Here is a 21,605-nt window from a genome sequence, read left to right on the forward strand (position 1 = left end):
TGCCTAATACTGGTTTTAACAGACAGTGGCAGGGGAAATAGATTAGATGACATTTTAGCCCATTTAATTATTTAACTACTCTTCAAGAAAGATTGACCCCAATAAATGAAAGGTTTCAAATCACTTCTAGGCCCAAGTTTCCTATCATGCCAATACCTCCCAAAATAACTGATCCCTCCACCAAGTAATTTTTGACTTCATGGAAAAAAAAATGACAGAACCTCAAGTAGGGACTTTACTACTGCTGTTAACTGTACACAGAAACAAGGTAATGATGAATGGCAGTGGATTTTTGATTGTATTATAAAACCCAAGACTGTAGTACCTAGTGGTGGTCATGGTTTGAGTAGTAGTCACATGTACCCTTAGATGCTTTTCATAATTTTATTTCTGACACACATTCATGACATCATAAAAATAATTCATTATGCTATTAGAAATAGTCTTTTAAAATATATGTATTTTAACCATGCATTACAATCACTATTAAAAGAATGTTTCACGTTTTTACAGGTGTCATTTTGCCTACTGGAGATTTGAGAAATAAATTTCAGCATGTCTCATCTACAGGTTAATTCCAGACCATTTCCAGATTTGCTAGTGCTCTCAAACCTTATCTTTGTCTCTTATGACTCAATATTATGTTGTTTATTTCAGGTAATTTGTGCCGTTGTACAGGATACAGGCCAATTATACACAGCTATGCATCTTTTGCTGTGGTAAGTCAGTGTTTTCAAAATGTTTCTTATTTTGGGACAGTTGGTCATACCTGAAAACGCGGAGCCTCCAGGACATGCCTACCTGAAATCTGGCTTCACCTGAAAACTCTTTTTGGCTGAGGCTTTGGAAAAGCTGGTTCATCACTTCTTTTGGTTTTCACATGTGCTGAGCACTTAGAGCTGCCACTGACTTTAGGTTTACATGTCTTGCAATGCACTTATGAGTCCTTTGCATCAGCTCCAATGGTTTGATCCAGGCACCACTGAAGTCATTTCAAGTTTTTTAATTTTTAACTTTTCACTTTATTGATAAAGGTACAGGGATATACAAAAGGTACTCATTCCTGGGACCCCCATGATTTAACGGGTCTCCTGGACCAGCTGATCCAAAGAACAAATTTGTTCTTTCACTTGAAAAAGGAAAAGGAACAGAAGGCTTGGAAAAGGAAGAATAAAACAAAAGAAAATGTCATAAAGTGGCCCCACTGCTTTTGTAGAATAGTATATGGTTTCTTTAGGAGCCCAAGCCTTGCCAACTCAGAGGAACTGGACAGTGTTGCTTCGATTAGGAAGAACATGTGGAATCATCTTCTACAGGAGGTCAGGTAAGATGCTTTGGAATATTTTTCTTTTTTTCTTTCTTTTTTTTTTTCCATTATAAACTTTGTAGGAGAGGGCCATCTTGAACTATGGCAGAAGCTACTTTTCTCTTCTTGGGCTGTTAGCCCAGAGTGAACTCCATGCTCTTGGTGCTAGAAAAAACTAGCACAAGCATATCTGCCTTGCCATGTAATCAGAAGTAGGTCACATAGTGGCCCATTTAGTGACATTTTCCAGTGAGTGTGTGGACTTCCTTTAAGTCTTCTTTATTTTGAGAGAAAGGAAACTGTTGATCAAATCTACCTTGATGAAAAAGGCCGGTCCTGATCTAAAGCTGAATTCCACTATTAGAAGTTCTGCAGCCATCAGCATGGCTTGTTTTTTTGAGTGCTTGGGACACTAAATCTGAATTTCTAAAGGTGAAGCAAACCTATCAATGTGCACCATCAGTTTGTATTCATAGAGCTTTCCGTATGCTTTGCTGTGTGTTAATGGCTCGAGTATCTTCAGGAAAGAGGTGTCTCTTTTTTGCATTCTGCAATACTTGATATGTTGGCATTGCTTCAAAATAGTAAGAAAAATATACATTGTTTTATCGCATGCTGCATATGAAAGATATTGCACAGACTAAAAATCTCAAGTCACTGATATTTCCTCTTGCCAAGGTCCCCCAATTACTACGTATAAGGGTACAGATGAGGATTTCAGTACATATAAGGTCTTCAGAATCTGAAATGTCTGGCCTTCAGAGCAGTCCTCCAAACGCTATGGGTCTATCAGAACTTGTCTTTGCCCACTTTCAAGAGGCCATAGTGCCCTAAAATGACTCCGTATAGCTACATGATGGGAAGTGGAACTCCCTGAAAGAAAAGCTTTAAGGAGCCTTTAAAGCACACTTCTCGGAACTAGAAGGTCTTCAGTGATGGGAGGAGAACTTGTTTTGACAGCAGAAAAACCTCATAGACCTGAGGAGTGTAACAGGATGCATGTATATGTGTTTGTGCACATATATGTACTGTAATTTCTCATTTAAGAACCAAAAATTGTTGGCCAACTGTTGCCAAAGTTACTGTGAAACATAAATCTGGCAATGCAGCAATTGCTGGAGAATCTCGTCTGTTGACAGAGGCTTGTAAGTTCCTGTGAACATAAGAATTCTTTTTTTTTTTCCCCTATTTATTTGCAGATGTGTTCAGGTCTTTGCAATCCAAAAGAATTCCAGCCCATCGATCCAACACAAGAATTTATATTTCCTCCTGAACTAATGGTGAGTGAACTAAGCACTCTTCTTTCTTATCTTTATTTATCATCCAAGGATGGCTGAGTTGGTACAGATTTAGAAATTTTGTTGGATTTGTGAAATTGAATAATTTATCCGTGGATAACAGAAAGATCAGTTTGAGTAAAACATAATGAGGTATTTTGCTTTTGATAATTTTTATGTCATCATTATTATATTTCTTTTTTTTTAAACTCCACTCCTGTTTCATTGCCTTCTTTTGAAATTCCACATTTGCATGCTTAATGCAAACGTTCTCAGGCGATTCTTGCTGCTATTACACAGTCATTTCAAGGACACAAAAGTTCATTTGGGGCCTAAGAAAACATAAGCTGGTTCTTTGATTTGTTAGAACATTCCATAATGTTCTTTGTGTGAGGTAGCTGACTTTGCGAGCACGCAGAAATAGAGGACAACTTCCTTGTTTAGTGCTGGCCTTCCTGTGCAGAAAGTAAGGCATAAGCTCCTCTGTGAATCCTTGAAGTGGAAGGCAGTTTTGTCTTGACCTGCCTTTGACTGATCTTTGCTTTAAGGCTGTGTGTATTAAATGGGCCTTTTGCAACTGTTATCCTTGGATTAAAGATCTTTGTTAAACTGTTGCTGGCTCAAAAAGCAGCTCTGCCAGAAACAAAATGGTGCTGCCATCTATTCTGAATGTTCAGGAGAAGACGACTGTTTTTCCAGGCTACTAAAGCTCTATAAAAGTGATTTATTTGATTGATTCCATTACTGGAATACTGTGGGAGTTCCAAGCAGTCTGTTAATTTGGACAAGCTGGCCACTAAGTGTTGTGGTTTAGAAATTAAACCTGTATGGAGAATATGCTTTTAAAAAATAAAAAAATAAAAAATAATAATTAAAAAAAAGAATATGGAATGCAGCTGTGCAGGCACCTGTACAGTAATATTTAGTGACAGTAGCAGTAACTTTTGCATGTGCTTCAGGCAACTCCTTTACCTAGAAGTCCAGTCCATAGTGCAACCTTCCTCTGGTTTGTCTGCTGGCCAGTTTGTTCATTGCTTTGTTTGCAGAGACAGGTGTTTCTCAATGTTTATTTTTGCACATTCTGAAGGTCTGATTATATAAGACACCTGTTGAATATGTAAGCATACTGATATCTGATATTTTCAGGGAAAGAAAGGGATAAAGCATTACATAACAGGCTGGGCCTAAGACATCCTTTGATTAAAAAAAAATGTGTATACCCATCAACCAGTTCAGAGAGGCAGTTTTTCTGAACAGATTAGTCCTTACAGACAAATGGGATGGCAACTACAAAATTTTATGTATTGTAGAAATTGTTTGGAGATAGTATTGCAGATAAAAGGCTCTCAGCAAGTGGGGATGCAGTGATCCTGCTTGACTGGCTCCCACTTCATGTATTCTCTCACATATGCAGTGAGATTTTGGGATTCTAGTCTCCTCAGAATTGCTCTCCTGGTTACATTGGTTGCTCCAGTCACATTGCTCTGTTGCTTTTACTGTGTACAGAAGAGTCTTTCTGAGTGATTAGAGCAGGAGAAAGGAAAACATAAGACTAATCTTCCCCGCCTACTAATTTAGTGTTTCTCTTACCAAGTCATTTAGCTGTTTCCTGTCTCAGTTTCTCTAGCAATAATACAGGTATAATAAAAGCTCAGAATTGTGCAGCACAGCAGGAACCTCAGATGAAAAGCCCTATTAATGTCTCACTGTCTATCGTGACACTATTAAATATGGTGCTCCATATGGTGCTTTATATTGACATTAGTCAAAAGTACAAAATCTTTGTCATCTCTACCACAGAGAATGGCTCGAGAGCAGCAAAAAACCCCTCTGATTTTCTGTGGCAAGATAACAACGTGGATTTCTTCCTCTGGCCTGAAGGAGCTTCTGGAACTGAAAGCCAAGCATCCAAAGGCACTTTTGGTTCTGGGGAACACCAGTGTAGGTATAGAAGGACAAAAGACCTCTTGACATAGTAATTATATTATCCAGTGGGTATGTAATTCTGTATTTTATCCTATAGGAGTCCTAAATACACCCTAATGTTTGTGCTTCAGTATGTAGATCATTTCCCCCAATTTTTTTGCATCATGTCAGCAGCTAGACTAGTACCACCACCACCTGAGCCCAGGATATGGGCTGCCAGTCTTCTCCCAGTAGCTTCAGAGAGACTATTTTTGTGAATAAGGAAGGACTCACTGACACAGGTGCAAACCTAAGTTTCACATCCACTTTAGCTTGAGCATAACAGAAGAATGCCTATAAAAGGGCAGGATAATCACATATGTCATGATATCCACGCACTTAGTAGTTTCAGCGTGTTATGGGCAATTTTTTTTGTTTTAAATTATCACTAACCTTTTAGTTTGAGAGAGTAATCAGTTGGAGGTATTTGCTAAGAGCATTTCCTTCACTGCTGGGCAGCAAGGACACAAACCCAAAGAGAACCTTTGGGGGTTTATAGTTTCTGTGCATTGCCCAGCAAAGTATAAAAAGCACTGAGTAATGTCATTTTTCATTAAACAGATTTCTAATGATGTTATCTTACCTTTCAGGACTCAACAAAAATGTCAGTGCTGTCTCCCATCCACTCATTCTTCATCCTGTTAGGATTCCAGAAATGTATGTTGTGAGTAGGACAGATGATGGTAAGTCTCCTTACACTCAGATGGAAAGTTGCCTTTGCAGATGGTACAAACGGTGATAACTGGGTTTTGCTTTTAGACATCAGAAGCAGTAAAAACTGTTGATTATTACTGCAGTGAAATGTTAGTCATTTAACTGAATATGACAGCTCATCTATGGTCTAGAGACAATGGGTGCTGACAGACAAGTTATAAGACTGTTCTGCAAAAATACTTCCATTGAAATCTCAGATTTCTACAAACAGCAAATACAGATAAAAGCCTTAAATCAGCCTTACTATATTATTTTTGCAGGGGTGATATGCCCTTCTATCACAAACATGATTTGAAAAAGTCTGAAGTTCATGTAGAATTTTGATTAGGTTAGGGTTAAATTGTCAACCTAAAATATTTAGACATAAAGTTCAAATCCAAAATATCAAAAGATTTTATTTAGAATAGTTGGGCTGTTTTCTCAGCTAATAGAAATGACCACAGTCATTAGAAGGGATGTACTAATGTACATCAATTGAGAACCCAATCCAACAGGCACATCACTGAGTGAGTGGAGGCGTCTGTAGCAAAATTATGAAATGTAGCATCTCCTTCATGGAAAGTTAAGTTATTAAAATCAGATAAATTAACATTTTGTTATGAATTACTTTCTCTCATTACGTTTTCCTAGCTGTTTGATTTACATTTTAGGTGGCGTCAAATGAATTGTAAACATTTCCTAATTATTATGTATTAGTGCAATGCTGCATTTAAGGACACCTCAATAAAAGATTGCTTTAGGGTATGGCCTTTGTTCAGAAAAAGCTCTTTAGAGGCTTTTCTGCAGGCTTCCTCCAGGGTTCACTGACATGAACTGACATACACGTACGTATACAGACATGCATTTTACTCTCATTTCTCTTTGCTACCCTGCTATCCATCTGCGAAAATCTGTGTTCAAAAGCAAACGTTTAGAAGCCTTGTGAGTTGTATAGCTGTCGCATTTATAGTATGGTATTATGATCTCATTGTCTAAACTAATTTGATTTCAGGGCTAGTAATAGGAGCTGCCTGCAGCCTGGCCCAGCTTAGAGACATCCTGATGGAGACAATCCCAAAAGTACCAGAGGAGAAAACAAAGGTTTTTTAAGCTCTTTTGCAGCAGCTGAGAACTCTAGCTGGAGAACAGATCAGAAGCACAGCTGTATGTATTCAGCAATGACAGTGTATTAGCCAACACTACAGACACAGCTGTATGAATGCTACTTGCGAATCTGTGGCATCAGAGAGAAAAGCTGGGTGTGGCATATAAAAAGAACAAATACAGATCTTAAAAATGAACAAAGCAAAAATATACTTTTCCAGCAGGGCTTTTAAATAATTAACATGGGATTACGATAAAGATTCCTGTTATATGTAAGAAGGACAAACTTAAAAAACAACCTAATTGTTCATTATAGTCTTTAGGAGGACACATTGTAAGCAGGGGATCAGCTTGGGATTTGAACCCAATCTTATCTGTTGGCAAATCAGTCCTCAACTTGGAATCAGCAGGTAAGATGGGGACTCCCTGTCAAATATCCTTTCCAGGTGGGCAGAGCAGTGCAACAAAAATATGATTGTAGGTGACAATTTCCAGTCATATATTTCCATAAATTTTCTATCATAAGTTTCAGTCTTTGCACCCAAAGAATTTTGCAGTCTAAGATCAGCTCTGGAATAGAGCTGGCCATATGCTCAGTAAGACCATTGCACTGCAGAACTTTGGCTTTCCTGGTATTTTTCCACTGAGAATAGCACTCACTGAAAATTTGAGCTCTTCTTCTTGTCCCTTTGTATTCATTTAATTTTAATGATAGTATTTTTGGAGGGTTATTTTCACTCTAAGATTCTAACATCCTCGAATGTCGAGGTCACTTTCATGCTAAGCTTTGGCTTTCTTTTTTCCTTTGAGTATTCAATGGAATTTGAGTTTGCAAAGCATAAGTTTTTTCTTTCTTGCTCTGCATTCAATAATAGATTGCTGTTTTCTCCAACAGATGGCAAACGACAGATTCTTTTAAGTGGTGAGTTTCTTGCTGGCTATGAGCATGCAGACATTAAGCCAAAGGAGGTCATTGTCTCTGTTCTCATCCCATATTCTAAGAAGGTAAGGTCTCTGGTGCTTTTTTTTTTTCCCAGATTATTTTTAGTATTTTAGGTGTATGGAGGTATTGCATAGCCTCATCTCTTAAAGAAAACCCTGAAAAAGATTAAAAGCATTGTACATTTCAGTCTAAATATTGGATGAGAGAAGCATTCAATGCAGCTTTATACTAAGCTAATATTTGAGTGATATTTCACAGATTTCATTCAGGTCCCAGTGTAGTTACTGGGAATGTTTCCATTATCTTAGTGGACTTTGAATTTGGCCCCTAAACATACAGATGACTGCTGCAATGTAAACAGCTCAGAGGCTCTGTCCTCCCGGTGTCACCTCTCAGTTACAGCTCAGCCAGCCAGCCATGATCTTCTACTTCTTTGTGGCCCTCACGCAGAAATTTGGGCTGTCTGAATCCTCGCAAGAAAAAGCCCATGCTGTCATAGGGTGGTCAGAGCAAAAGTTTTTCTGGCCTCTTCTCACTAAATAATTAGTGATTTACGCTCGGAGCCGTCTTGGGACTCTCTCTGGGACTACTCACAATAAATGTGTTATGAGGAAGGGTGGCAGAACCTGGCTTTGAGAGGCAAAGGAGATTGTGTCATTGATAACTGTGTTCTTAGATATCCCTCTAGTGGGTGTGAGGAAAACTACTGGACAAGGAAGGAGTACAAGCAAGTATGTTGGGGATCCTAGTCAATGAGGGAGTGACCATAGGAATCTCTGACAGTCTTTCAATAGGAGAGTGAGCCAAAATAGCTGACCATTGCAATAAAGCAATTTGAACTCCTCTTATGCTGGAGGAGTGCTGTTGCCTCTTAGAGGCTGGCCATAGATTTCCTATGAAAAACTACACGATTCCATGAGCTTAAAGTTCTTAATAGCCTAATCTGTGCTGGTGCCAACAAGGGCGCTTCTGCTGCCAGAAACTCTGAGTCTTAGTGGCGATTTGAGAGACAAACAGGCTGGCAGATAAAATGACAGTAACACTGTAAGTGCTACTGGAATACATGAAAATGGGAGATAAGTGCATTACTCAAAAAGGCACTTCAAAGATGAGAATTAGCTGTCAACAGTCACATGCATAGCATGTGATACTCAGCAGCCTCACTACAGGAAATTAACTCGTCACGATTTCTTGGTAGGCTGTTTCTGTTATTCTCTTTCATTTGAATTGCCTCTTTGATTAGTTTTGCTGATAAATGAAAATGCACATGCACGCTTTCCCACCCCCCCCAAGATTTGTCAACAGTAAGCGAATGAACAGCAAAAAAACTAAAATTTAAATTTTGACATGTTTTGCTTACATATGGATGACCTCAAATACGGTTCAGCATGTATGTCTGTGATCAGCTTGGTACTTCAAAGTGATTAGAACAGTTAACTAGAACACTAATTCTAACAAATGTTCCTTTAAATGTTTAAAAGGAAATATTTGGTCAATGGGAACAAACGAAATATGAAGAGTGGGGTTTTTTGTTTTTAAACAAGGTCAGTTTCTGACATTGATGGAATCTTTCCTTTTTTTTTTTTTTTTTCCCATTAGGATGACTTTATTTCAGCCTTCAGACAGGCTGAATGTCGGAAAAATGCTTTTTCCGTAGTGAATTCTGGAATGCGTGTCCTCTTCAGTCCAGGCACAGACACCATTGAAGATCTGAGTATTTTATATGGAGGCATTAGCTCAACTACAATCAGTGCAAGAAAATCTTGTGAGAAACTTATAGGAAGGTATTGGGTGATTTAATGTATTTAAGCATGCACAAGGCATGCTGTGATGTGTGGGGTCTGTTGGATTCTGTCAGTGGAAGATCCCAGCGTCAGCTTCTCACAACCTCTACTTGTTAAGCCTTCACTAACAATAGGTTATTGCTTGCTATACCTTGTTTTACTTCACTCGCAACTTTCAACATATTTTACATTAGCTTTAGCTGCATGTTTATAGACACTTTATTCATGCTAGTCTATTCTTCTAACAGGCAATAGAATGATGAGTTCCTGAGCGAAGCTTGCAAGCTGGTGCTTGAGGAAATTTCTCCTTCTACATCACCTGTGGGTGGGAAAGTCAAATACAGATGGACTCTGGTTGTCAGCTTCCTTTTCAGATTTTACCTGGAAGTATTAAATGGTTTACATCAGATGGTAAGCACTGCACACCCCAGCAGCATCCAGGCTGCAGAAAATCTCAGTTTTTTTAATGATCTGGGCAAGGAAGGGTAAAAGTGCTAAGCTTTATTTCAATAGATGTGAAGGAAAGAACTTAATTGTAGAAATAAAGGTCTGACATCGCCTTTTTCTCAGTATCCCAGCAAGTATGCTAAACTCTCCGAGAAGCAGAGGAGTGCCTTGGGAGCGCTACAAAGCGATGTTCCTCAGGGGGTCCAAGTCTACCAGGTGAGGTGTGTTTGTAGCTAGGAGTGCCACAGACTCCCTGTCTTCATGACTATTGTCTCCTTTTACTTTTCATTTATAAGTCAGCAATAATCGTAATATGAAGCTGCTTGAACAGTTGACCCTGTGGGATTTTTTTTTAATAAATTTCCAGGTTTCTCAGGATGCAAATGAACTCAAGGGGTTTTGCAGCATCTCGCTGTATCTACCCTGACATAGCTGAAACAGGGCACAGTTTTCAGCCAAGCAAGACTTCAGCAAGATTTAGTAGTGATCTCAGTAAAGCTATCCAGTGGGCCTCAGTGAAAATAAATAAACCAAATGGAGCAACATGCAGTGATAGATCAAGCCTTAATGACTCATTTACAAAGGTACAATATGAAGGTGGAGAACTGACTGGCATGTGAAAAAGTTTCAGTGGAAGATTTCAATAAAAAAGCGGTGGTGATGCTAAACACTCTTTTTGAAGACTGCTATGAGAAGCAGTGTGCTCCCAGCAGACTGATTAGCTAACAGGCCACAGTTCCACTGTGTGGACAAGTCATTTTGTCCCTCATAACCTCTTTTTCTTGCTTTTTCCATTTACATGTCTGGTCTTTCTGGGGAAAAGACTGCCATTAACCACAGATGTGACTAGTATTTAATACAGTAGACTCTTCTGATCTCAGTCAGGCCCCACACATTGGTGCCAGTATGCCACAGTTCCTAAAAAACGAAATTGGCACTTTCAAATGTTGCCCATGAATATTGTCATAAAATCTAGATGTTCTCCACATGCATTTACTAATCGCAAAGGGATCTAAGAAAGTGTTCGTGAGTAAGACTTTGTATAATTATTATTCCAGCTTGAGGGTAACACCTTCCTATATTATGCAGGATGTTGACCCGGGACAGTCGCCACAGGATCCTGTGGGACATCCCGTCATGCACCAGTCTGGCGTTAAGCACGCCACTGGTGAAACACTTTACGTGGACGACATTCGTCACGTTGGTGGAGAACTTGCCCTGGCTGTGGTCACCAGGGCTAAAGCCCATGCAAAGATCACGTAAGTAAGAAAAAATCTCAGAGATATGTTATAATATGAGGTCATTTGCGTGCTTTGCCCCACATTTCCAGCACATTTCCATCGTTCTAATTAACCTCCATTCATTTCATCAAGCTGGGGTTGGAAAAAAGAAGAGGGTCTAGAGAAAATAATTCATAGAAAGGACATAAGGTATTTTTGTTTGCTTGTCTTTAATGCATGGCTTTCCTGAATGAAGCAAGGAAGCATGCATCTATTTGATACACGTCATATACAGGAGCTGCCTATTGTCACACACTCAGCAAACAGTGTCTCACTGCCCAGTTTCCCAGAAGGTCTGGTATCACACAATCTTCCTCATAGCCATCACCATTTGAAGTCAACTGAATTTGCTGGGTAGTTTCATTGTACTTACTGTGTTCTTCAGATGGTGTCAGATATGGACAGGGACTCCGTACTAATGCATTCACTCCTTTCAGTACAAAAAGTGTAGAAAGAAAATATATTCTTAAATCTTGAATGTTCCGGGACAAAAATTTAAGGAGCCATTTTTTGCTATTCATGGGCAGATGCTCATGCTTGCCACTTTTTTTGAATACGCTAATCAACACTTCTCCAATTTCTTCTCTGTGAAAAGATTGTCCTTTGCTCAGAATATTAAATGGAATGTGTTTCTGCCCTGAAGTGCATGAATTGCTGACACCATGTACTGTATTCGTTTATGTGTATGCTCTCCTTTGATGCATCAGAGGCCCTTCAGGTGCCAGGAGTAGTTGATGGGGTGACAGCAAAAGACATTCCAGGGAAAAACGGCAACGATGAGAAGGCATTTGCAGAAGACGAGGTATTTCTTGCTTCTAGTTGCGTGACTGGACAATTTGCTTCAGTTAACAACAACAACAACAACAAAAAATGCAACTACTGTTCTTGTTGCAATGAAAAGAGAATGACTGTAAGAGCTATTAGTGCAGTGCTGGGCAGGTTGGGCTGTAAAGAATTGCCATTTCCCAATGAGAGATACAGGAAAAAATCCTTTAAATTACTTGGGTTTTAAATGAATCATCAGTGATTCTTTAGCAATTACTGTGCCTTCTGAGAAAAGATGAAATAGGTCTGGCATATGAGACTTTTGAGGATGAGAAATGAGGTGAGAATTTTGCCAGATGGATTTGATATGAATTTGGTTGCCAGTTTGTACATGAGAATATGACAATAGGAGGCAACACTCTGACTCTTATTATTGCATATCAGCAGAACTAAGAAATGCAGCCTGCATGACTATACAGCTTGTTCCAGTCCTTATGTCTCCACCAAAAGTGACACTGTAGACTGGAATTGATAAAGGGCCAAGCGTAATTCCTAGTGTATTGCTCTTACCTCTGCTAGCAAACACAAGGAAAGTGGCCTGTGCCGCAGGATGTTTTACTTACTGCACTGCCTGGCTACCCCAGGACAGATACAGGGGAAATGTTCATGACTGCCGATGTCATCAACATTCATAATGCTGGAAAAATTGAAGCAGATGAAGGATGCCAGCAGCCTTTCTTATCCATTGATGATAGATCTGCATTGGGACTGTATTCACAGTGGAGTATAATTGAGTGTAACCTGCTCCCCCAAGACACACTTTTTTTGTACAGGAAAGTAACAACTCCTACACTTTTTCCTTGCGTAATACACTGGTCTCTTGCAGGTGATCTGTGTTGGTCAGATAATCTGTGCTGTGGTTGCAGAGTCACTGACTCAGACAAAGCAAGGTGCTGAAAAGGTGAAGATAGTGTATAAAGACCTGGAGCCAATTCTGTCCATTAAGGTAATTTTGTCCATTAATCTCCTCCTCCTTGCCTGGTATCACGCTTAAGTCATCTCCTCCATTATTTTCCTCCTTGTGCAGATCTCTACCAGGCTTTGGATTATCTTTCTTTGATATGAGATGTAACTTTATTTTTTTTTCATGATGATGACTGAGGAAAAGAGATGATGAGTTGAACTCAAAAACAAACAAACAAACAAAAAGCTCTTTGGAGAGGAAAGAATTGACCTGCATTTTCTAATACCGAACTACCACCATATGTGGTATCTAGTTGTACGGATGATTATTCTTTCTAAATTATAATTGACTTATTTTTCTTTCTGTAGGATGCAGTAGAACATAGTTCATAGATTACTGAAGAAAGAAAACTAGAAAAAGGAAATATTGAGAAAGGATTTAAATCTGCTGATGAAATCATAGAAGGTACATGCAGTGTACGAACATGCAGTGTGTGAGATCAGGGAGGGGAGCAGTTCTGCTAGTTCAGAATCTGACTCCTTCCAGATGGTGATTGAATTTTAATTTCTATTTTTTTCTCAACTAAAGTTACTCAAGATTGTGTATAGCATTAATACTGCAGAAGGAGATTAGGATTGATATGACAGCATTAATTTTTGATATACAGTCAAACTGAACTCCTGTGTAGTTAAACCCAGCTTAAATCTTGTTGCATCCTTTAAAGGCCTTGCAGCCTTTACCATTTTGATATTAATATATAATATCAATGTATACTTTAGTGGTTTGGCTAGCTTTAATTCTTTTCTAACACTTCTAATTCTGTTTTTAACACTTTCATGCAGCTCTAAAGTTTGCTAATGAACATTACAAATGCCTAGATAATGCTTGTGTAATTTTCTGATTGTTCTCTTTTAACATATATTACTGTGTCTACCTTCTGCTGTTATCCTCAAATTTCTGCAGATGAGGTTTTCTCTTACATGTAGAAACACCTACTGGATCATAAAAGGGAACTTAGCAAGCCATCAGTATCAATTCTATCTGTATCATCCTTGAGAGAATGATTAGTTTTATCTAATTATTATGTGGAGAGCTTCAGACATGAATACTCCACAGTATTCCCAGATTATTCCAGTGCTTCAGCATGCCTGTCATTAGAAGTTTTCCTCACAGCTAACTGAACTTTCTGCAAGTTAAATCCTAGTTTGCTTCTTGTTCTGCTTGCTGTGAACATGTGAACACGTAGCACAGATTGTTCTCTTCCTTTTAGCAGCAGTGTTCTATATATTTCAAAATTCGTATCTTCTCTCTCTTCTTATTAGGTTGGGCCACCTCAGTTTGGTCTGTCTCTCCATGTAGGACCATGACCTCTGATGATTTCTTGTTTTTTCTCTGCTATGCTGTGGACTTTTTCTAACTGTTCCTGATTAAAAGTCATGTCAGCCTCTAGTGGCTTCAAATCTGATCCCTACTGCTTCTGCACAATCATGTATTTCAGGAACAACTGCTAGGGAAATATTAGATCCAAGAATAGCATAAAGTTAAGATCATATAGAGAATTGACAGATTTTTTTTCTGAACTGTACTGTGTTAACTGATTTTCCTCAGAACGGTCCAGAAGGAAAGTGTCAAGACTGAGCTGAATAAAGTGCAGCAATAGAAGAGAATACTAGGAAAGAAAGGACAAGAAAAGCTGTGTTTTCACTCATGGAATGATTCAGAAGAGCATGGATTGTAGTTCTGTTATAGTAGATGAGATGTAGCCTTCTTAAGGGGGAAAAAAAAAATCCGATATTGAGGTTATCCAGGGGAGAAAACAAGTTATATAAGCATTAGCTGATATAACAGACTGATTTCCTTCTAATAAACGCATAGTGTCACCAGGCGTAAACGTGACATACAATCAGAAATAAATGAAACTGTCTTTCTTCTCTGTTATACATATATAGGCATATATAAACTCCCTCTCTGTTTATTTGATCATGAAACCCAGCTTAGATTTTCTTGTAACTGTAAATGTGCAGGTGAATTGCATATTGGAGGACAGGAATCTGGAGATGAACGGTGTGCTTGTTATTCCAAGACTGGAGGATAAAGAAATGGATGTGTATGTGGCAACTCAGCATTCAACAGATGTACAGGTAAAGCAAAGCATAAATCAGAGAATCACAGAATTGTTAAGGTTGGAAGGGACCTCTAGAGGCCATCTAGTTCAACCCCCCTGCACACGCAGGGTCACCTAGAGCACGTGGCACAGGACTGCGTCCAAGCAGGTTTGAAGATCTCCAGAGAAGGAGACTCCACAACCTCCCTGGGCAGCCTGTTCCAGTGCTCTGGAACCCTCACTGACAAGAAATTTTTCCTTAAGTTCCTGTGGAACTTTTGGTGCTTCAGGTTGTGACCGTTTCTTTCCTAAGTAATCTTAAAGCTGAACTACATGGCCTTGTGAAGAGTGTTGCTTTCAGGCTTCTGTGCTTCTCCTCAAACTCTCTAGTGGTGCTCCCAATTTAGCTGTATTGATTTGGATCTTGTTATAAAAGTAAGAGACCAAGCTGCACTAATGATGAGACTGAACGCAGAGGTGAGTCCTGTGAGTAGGTTGCTATTTGTGCTATCCAGACCAGTGTGGACATAATGAGCAGTATAACTATTGGATGGACAAAGAACGGATAATAGAGCTCTTTAGAGAGAATGTGAGAGATTTTTTTTTTTATTTTTTTTTAAGGCCTCAGTCTGTCTCTGTTTCAGATATACTGGGCAAAACCTACTAAAATCAGTGAAAATGCTGAATTCCAAGCATGAATCATGAATTGGATGCTCGCTTTTTGCAGGAATGAGCATTTTCAGCTTTAAAAAAAAAAAGAATTGCATTGTTAATATAAGTCGTTCTGTTAATGATGATGGTGTCGTGTGTAAATAATGGTAAAGTAATATATAAATAATGGAAATATATGAATTATATAAAATAATGTTGAAAAAGAAACGTTAACAGATCCTAGATGAAAACAGGATTGAATTCTGGGCCTGCAGAATAAACATTTTTAATGAATATATGTTAATTTCTACATGGTTAGGATTATCTTTTACAGCTGATCACTACATTGCATTTTTAAAGCTTTTCCTGACAGCTGTGCAAGTATAATCCTGAACTCCTTTTTCAGTCAAGCCTCTATTTGCATTTCTGGCATCTCTGTGTGAGGAGATCTTTTCAGAACGCACACTCCTCTGTGCTGTAAATGATCACTCCATTCCATCCAACTCAGTGAATGCTTTATATCTAGGTTGCAATGCAATGTGCAGTTCTAGACTGAGGATCTGATTCCAGATATAAAGTATGTCGTGGAGCTATTGTTCCATATCTACTTTCCATTAGATTGTGCTTTCATTATCTTCACTTGTTTGAAGTATTTTTTGTATCGATAGCAACTTGAATTTTCTGACTATGATTCCTTAGGCTTGTTAGGTTCTGTTATACAGTTAGCCAAGGAAAATACACATTTTTTTAATATACATTGGTAGACAAATGCTGGTCCTCAATAAAATCCTGGGTGTTAATCTCCACAGGAATTAGTGTCTTCAGCTATAAACCTCCAGTCCAACAAGATAATGTGCCACATGAAGCGTGTTGGTGGAGCCTTCGGGGGGAAGGTTACCAAACCTTCTTTCTTTGCTGTAATTGCAGCAGTGGCAGCCAACAAGTAAGTCCTTTTCTATGATTTAGCTAAAACAGATTAAAGCTGACAAGACAATTAAAAGCAATCCTGAAATCTACTGGAGTGCTGGTTTGAATACATTGTCCTTCTACTCTATTTGGCAGCAAATCTGTGATAGAGGTTTCAGAGTCTGGGCTTTTGGCAATCGAATTCACTCACGATGTGATAAGTAAAACAAAGGCCTTCAAGCATTTTCTCTTAAGACTGATGTGTACAAATCCCAACCATTCAGGCCTTTCCCAGACACAATGCTTGATTTTCTTCTAGATATTTAGTGAATGGGCTGTTCATCCTAAAGCGTGCCACTATGGTCATCACTAAGAGGTTAACCATGTAGCATTTTTGTGATGTGCGTGGATAGGTCGTAATAAGAGTGTTTTTGTTTTGTTTTTATGTTCAATTTAGGACTGGGCGTTCAATTCGTTTTGTCCTTGAAAGAGACATGAATATGTTAATCACTGGTGGATGGCACCCCTTCTTTGGAAAATATAAAGTGAGTGAGAGGAGAAGAATCTTTGCTGAATTGCTAGGTTTCATCTGAGGCAAATCATCATTTTATTGACCAGCACAGCAGAGCATAAAACCTATCGCCTCCTGTTATGAAATCCTAATCCTAGTCATAAATCCCTGCAGGTCTCTTTTACAGTTCAGTGCTAAAATCCCCATTCTGTTCTGTAGCCTGAACCTCATGCTGTGCTTGTAAGTGTGTTATCTTATTTACAAAAAAAAAAAAAAAAAAAGTTTGAAATAAATCAGATAAAAGACTACAAGTGTATTGGTTGCTCTCTTACAGGTTGGATTCATGAATGATGGTAGAATCATAGCAGCAGATTTTCAGTGTTATAAAAATGGTGGCTGTACAAAAGATGAATCTGAGTTGGTAAGTCCTCCTTCACTGATACCATTTATACTTAACTGGCCACAAAATGAAAATAGAAGCTCCTTCTCAGAAACTATTTCTATTAAGGATGTGTCTAGTCTTGTTAAGTACCTCTCACCTGTTTGAAGTGGAAATGAATCTGTAATCCAGATGCAGATTACAGAATCTCATTAAGGAGGTATAATATCTACTCTCCAGGAATATTGGAAATAGAAAATCCATATTTATAAATTCAGTGAAACATGCCCAAGACAGAAGTTTTATTAGGTAGCATATTATTATAAAGTTATTCTTTCAGTTCCCTCAGACTGAAGGTCTGATTCTTCCTTCAGTAACGCTTATTCATGCCGTTGTAATTTCACTGTTTTAAATGCAGTTTCTCTGTATTTACATTAGTGTAAACAGACCTTCTTAATACAATTCTGTTCCACCTTAAAGCATCTATGTCTCATTGGTCTCTTGAGTGTTTTGTTACCTTTTTTGGAAGGAAACGGAACCATCTGAACAACTGTAATCTTTTCTCTTATCACAGGTGATTGAGTATATTGTGATGAAAGTGGAAAATGCCTACAATATTGCCAATTTTCGCGTCAGAGGCCATGCCTGTAAGACTGATTTGCCTTCTAACACTGCTTTCCCGGGATTTGGGTTTCCCCAAGCAGGTCTGTTTGTGGAGACGTGCATTGTTGCTGTGGCAACCCAGACTGGCCTACCACATGAGAAGGTAAAAGATCTTAGATTACCAAATAAAACACATCAAAACAGGGAATTTAAGACCTAGACTGTCACAAACTCCTTCTTATATGTGTTCTTACAGAGCCAAATCTATCAATGTTACTTAGGCTGAGCAGACCTTTATTCAGAATTTTTGCCTCCATGGAGTAACACCTCATATAATACCAATGGTAGTAAAAACCTGGCCAAGAATCTATTCCAAGATGTCCGAGTGCCATTGTTGTGACAAACTCTAGTCAAAATAATGTAATCTCTTGTGCTGTGTGTCCAGTTCCATATGTCTCTGTATGTTCAGCTATCACCTGAATATCAGTTTCTCTGGACGTCCCGATTTTTCTTCTGTCCGTGGCTTTCCTCTTTTTTGTCTATGAACAGTTTAGTTAGCTGGCTCCTTCATCTCAGTATCAGCCTGACATTTCAAGTTTCCCCACTGTCTTTAGATCCAGTTTTTCAACAATTTTAATTGTTTCCATTCCTGGCCTGTTACCAAGTTCTATCCTTTCCCTAAACACATATCCGGTCCTTACTTCCTTGCATAGACAGTTCAGGGTAACCTTTTCCTGTTTTGTTTGAACCAATGTATATTTAAGTAATCTATTCTTAAATAATTTTCCCTTCCAAGGATACCAATCATCATTTTATTTCTTTATTTCTTGAATCTTTTCCCTCTCCCATTTACTTCCCTCCTCCTTACCATTTTTCAAGCAAGCTTTCAGTTATACCTCCAAAGCCCCAAAAATGTTTTTAACTTTTGCTCTCACTTACCTTCCTGATCAGACCTTGCTCCATCCCTTTGATAATTTCCTCAGGTCTTGGCCAGGCTTTGCAGCTTCCCTAGAGCTGCTCCAAGGTTTCCTAGACTGTTGGTCTTTTGACTTCCCTGGTTCCTTTGACTGTTGGTCTCCCCACTGTTCAAAGTCACCTTGAGATTTAAGAGTCCATTCTACTATTCTTTCATAACTGTTGAGCTTTTCACCTGGCTCCATGTTTGTGCTCTTTGATTCGTCTTATTGAGAACTGAGTTTACCAATCTTCTCTCCCTTGAGCAGTCCTTCCTCCTGTGAGGAATCCCACTGATAGAGCAATCCTACTGAGACCACCTAAGTTCATGGACATGTGATGGGTGCAAATCAGACCATCTGGGCAGCAATTTCTTTAGAGAAAGGAATATTTCATTATGCTTAATATAATTAAGAGTTAGTTATATTAATATGGCATTATATGATATGTCATTGTATAATATAAAATATGTCATAATAGAAGGCTGTGTTTCTATTCAACACTGTATAGATTTACTTGCTGTTTTAGGTTAGGGAACTAAATATGTACAAAGGAGTTAGCCTAACTACCTTCAAAGAAAAATTTGATGCAACAAATCTGTGGAAATGTTGGAAAGAATGTTTGGAGAAGTCTGAATACTTCATCAGGAAAGAAAAGGCGGAAGAATTTAATGAGAAAAATTATCGGAAAAAGAAAGGGATTGCCATCATTCCCATGAAGTTTTCTGTTGGGTTTAATGCCGCCTATTATCATCAGGTAATTTCTTTGAAAAGGTGCCTTTTCAACATAATATCTCTAATCCTTTCTCCAAAAAGAGAGGACATATATAATCGCCACAGGCAAGAATAAGAACTTGTCAGATTGGACAAACATAAAACATCATACACTAAACTATAGTTCCTTTCAGAAATAGTGGTACCATATCTATCTGATAAATGCTGTCTAAAGCTGTTAATTTGAATTTCTAATTCCCTGCCTTCATCCAGGAAAAAAAAATCGTCGTCAGAATATGGAACCTGGAACTTTCTGTTGTTTGGTCTGTAGTGAGAAAAAATGACCACTCCTATAAATTCACATAAACCCAGATATGTGATAGGTTAACATCTGATAGTAGATATACCTGTGGATGAAGATAGTGGTATCTCTGGGTAAATTTTCCATGTCTCTCTCCCTCTCTCTCTTTTTTTTTTTTTTTTTAATTAGTTTATTTGTGCCTTGAGCCCAAAGTTTGTTTGTTTGTTTTTGTTTGTTTAGTTGGTTATTTTTAATGAGTTTCAGAAAACAAACACAAAGTATAGCTTCTGTTTCAAGGTACAATGCAGAATAAACAAAATAGTTCACATCTTAGTTGTTTTTTCCATCACATTTTTTTTCTGGGCAAGTTTGTAGCTCAAGAAAGAATTCAGACATTCCTCTATGTCACCCAGCAATGTTCTTACGGTAATGAAACATTGAGGTCACAATTCATCTGATACAAATGGACAATTAGAGGTATAAATAGTAGTTACATTTCACCTAAACCTTCAAAATAAAGCTCAGGCAGTGTGTTGACTTTCCAAAAATACAGATCTAGTTCCTTGAGAATAGGTTTATTATTACTATGCTTTCAGTCAGCTGAGATTCTAATCGACATCAACAAAATATTATTCAATTGCAAGCATCACAGTTTGGCACAAAAAGATCATATGGCCGTTATCTCTCAATGTAGAATTAGTAGAATAAAAAGATGTCCTGCATGTGCTGTATTTCATAATACCTCCAGCTCCGTTGCTTACTATGAGTGTTGGGAACTGACTGTGCCCTGCAGAGAAATGTCTCTTCACAGAATTTCTAGTCCTCTTTCACATTTTCCTTTTCCTCTTTATTTGCTCTTGATTTTATCCATGCATGGAGAATCATTACTGACATTCTCATCCTCTTGCATTTTCCCTATTTACAATAGCTGTTTATTGGCAAAGGACTGCACCAAAAAAAGGATAGAGAGTGGATCAGGCTCTCTAAGCCATTCTCCTGGCAGCCTATGAGGAAGAGTGGAAGAGCAGCTGTGTCACTGTTCTGTCACAGTTATGCACTGTGGACATCAGTATGCATTGCTATCCCATATGGATATATGCAAACAGAAAGGAAGTATTTAGTAATTAATAAACCCCTTGATTTCAGAATTACAACTCCGCTATAGTTTGATCTAAAGGAAAAGTTCTACAGGTGTTCATGGGAGGAGATCCTTGAACCTGCTTTTGGATCAGACATCAATGCCTTGCCTGCTGTCCAAACTGCTTTGGAACGAGAATCAAAATCTTCTCTGTATTTCTTATTGTGCATGAGTAGGGAATAGTACATGAGGCTATACATGCATTATAACTAGAGCCAAATGTTCATACACCCAATTTCACAAGATAAAAAATGTGCTGTTCTGTTATTTGAACTAATTACTGCGATTCCTCCTGTCCCATGTCTAGGTCAGTTACAGACTACGTTTTCCCAGAAGAGTGAAATTTATTATTGTCATAATGCTAGAGAATTTCTTAATATACTGAATCCTGTGAATAAAATCAGTCTTTTCCTTGTTCTTTTTCTTAAGTAACTCTGTTTAATGCTGTTTAACTCTGTTTAAAGTTATCACCAAGTATCTGTGACTTTTCTTTAGGCTGGAGCTCTTGTTCATATCTATATAGATGGATCTGTACTAGTGACTCATGGTGGAATTGAACTGGGACAAGGAATTAACACTAAGATGGTACAGGTGAGTCAAATATCATCTGAGCATAAACAAAGCACGCTGAGAAAGGTAATGGAGTTAAAAGGATGAATGATGATAAGTCCAACAAATTCTACAAATATAACAAGATTAAGTTTAATGTTGGCTTGTTGCTTCTGAGTAACTGTTCAAGGAAAGTCTGTGGAAGATAAAAGCTGTAACAAAAGTGATCTCAAACCACGGGTAAGAGCTCACTTTTGTTACAGCTTTT

At 38.3% G+C, this 21,605-nt stretch overlaps 1 pseudogene across 1 annotated transcript in view; it reads left to right on the forward strand.

Annotated features, from left to right (window-relative positions):
* The window catches only part of LOC104565871 (aldehyde oxidase 2-like), a 53,758-nt pseudogene that overhangs the window by 5,223 nt on the left and 26,930 nt on the right, over positions 1 to 21,605 (forward strand). Inside the window, exons 6-27 of the transcript XR_015913309.1 lie at positions 658 to 719; positions 1,238 to 1,324; positions 2,506 to 2,586; positions 4,384 to 4,528; positions 5,139 to 5,231; positions 6,254 to 6,405; positions 6,662 to 6,755; positions 7,241 to 7,350; positions 8,888 to 9,079; positions 9,328 to 9,483; positions 9,643 to 9,735; positions 10,609 to 10,778; positions 11,490 to 11,601; positions 12,451 to 12,570; positions 12,897 to 12,993; positions 14,553 to 14,669; positions 16,093 to 16,226; positions 16,647 to 16,734; positions 17,035 to 17,121; positions 17,654 to 17,845; positions 19,165 to 19,392; positions 21,284 to 21,379. The product of XR_015913309.1 is annotated as an aldehyde oxidase 2-like (transcript). The remainder of the gene's footprint in view (positions 1 to 657; positions 720 to 1,237; positions 1,325 to 2,505; positions 2,587 to 4,383; positions 4,529 to 5,138; positions 5,232 to 6,253; positions 6,406 to 6,661; positions 6,756 to 7,240; positions 7,351 to 8,887; positions 9,080 to 9,327; positions 9,484 to 9,642; positions 9,736 to 10,608; positions 10,779 to 11,489; positions 11,602 to 12,450; positions 12,571 to 12,896; positions 12,994 to 14,552; positions 14,670 to 16,092; positions 16,227 to 16,646; positions 16,735 to 17,034; positions 17,122 to 17,653; positions 17,846 to 19,164; positions 19,393 to 21,283; positions 21,380 to 21,605) is intronic.

This window comes from Tinamus guttatus, unplaced genomic scaffold (assembly GCF_059628265.1).
Source record: "Tinamus guttatus ecotype Peru unplaced genomic scaffold, ASM5962826v1 Tinamus_guttatus_pri_ptg000197l, whole genome shotgun sequence".
In the NCBI taxonomy this organism is placed as follows: Eukaryota; Metazoa; Chordata; class Aves; order Tinamiformes; family Tinamidae; genus Tinamus; species Tinamus guttatus.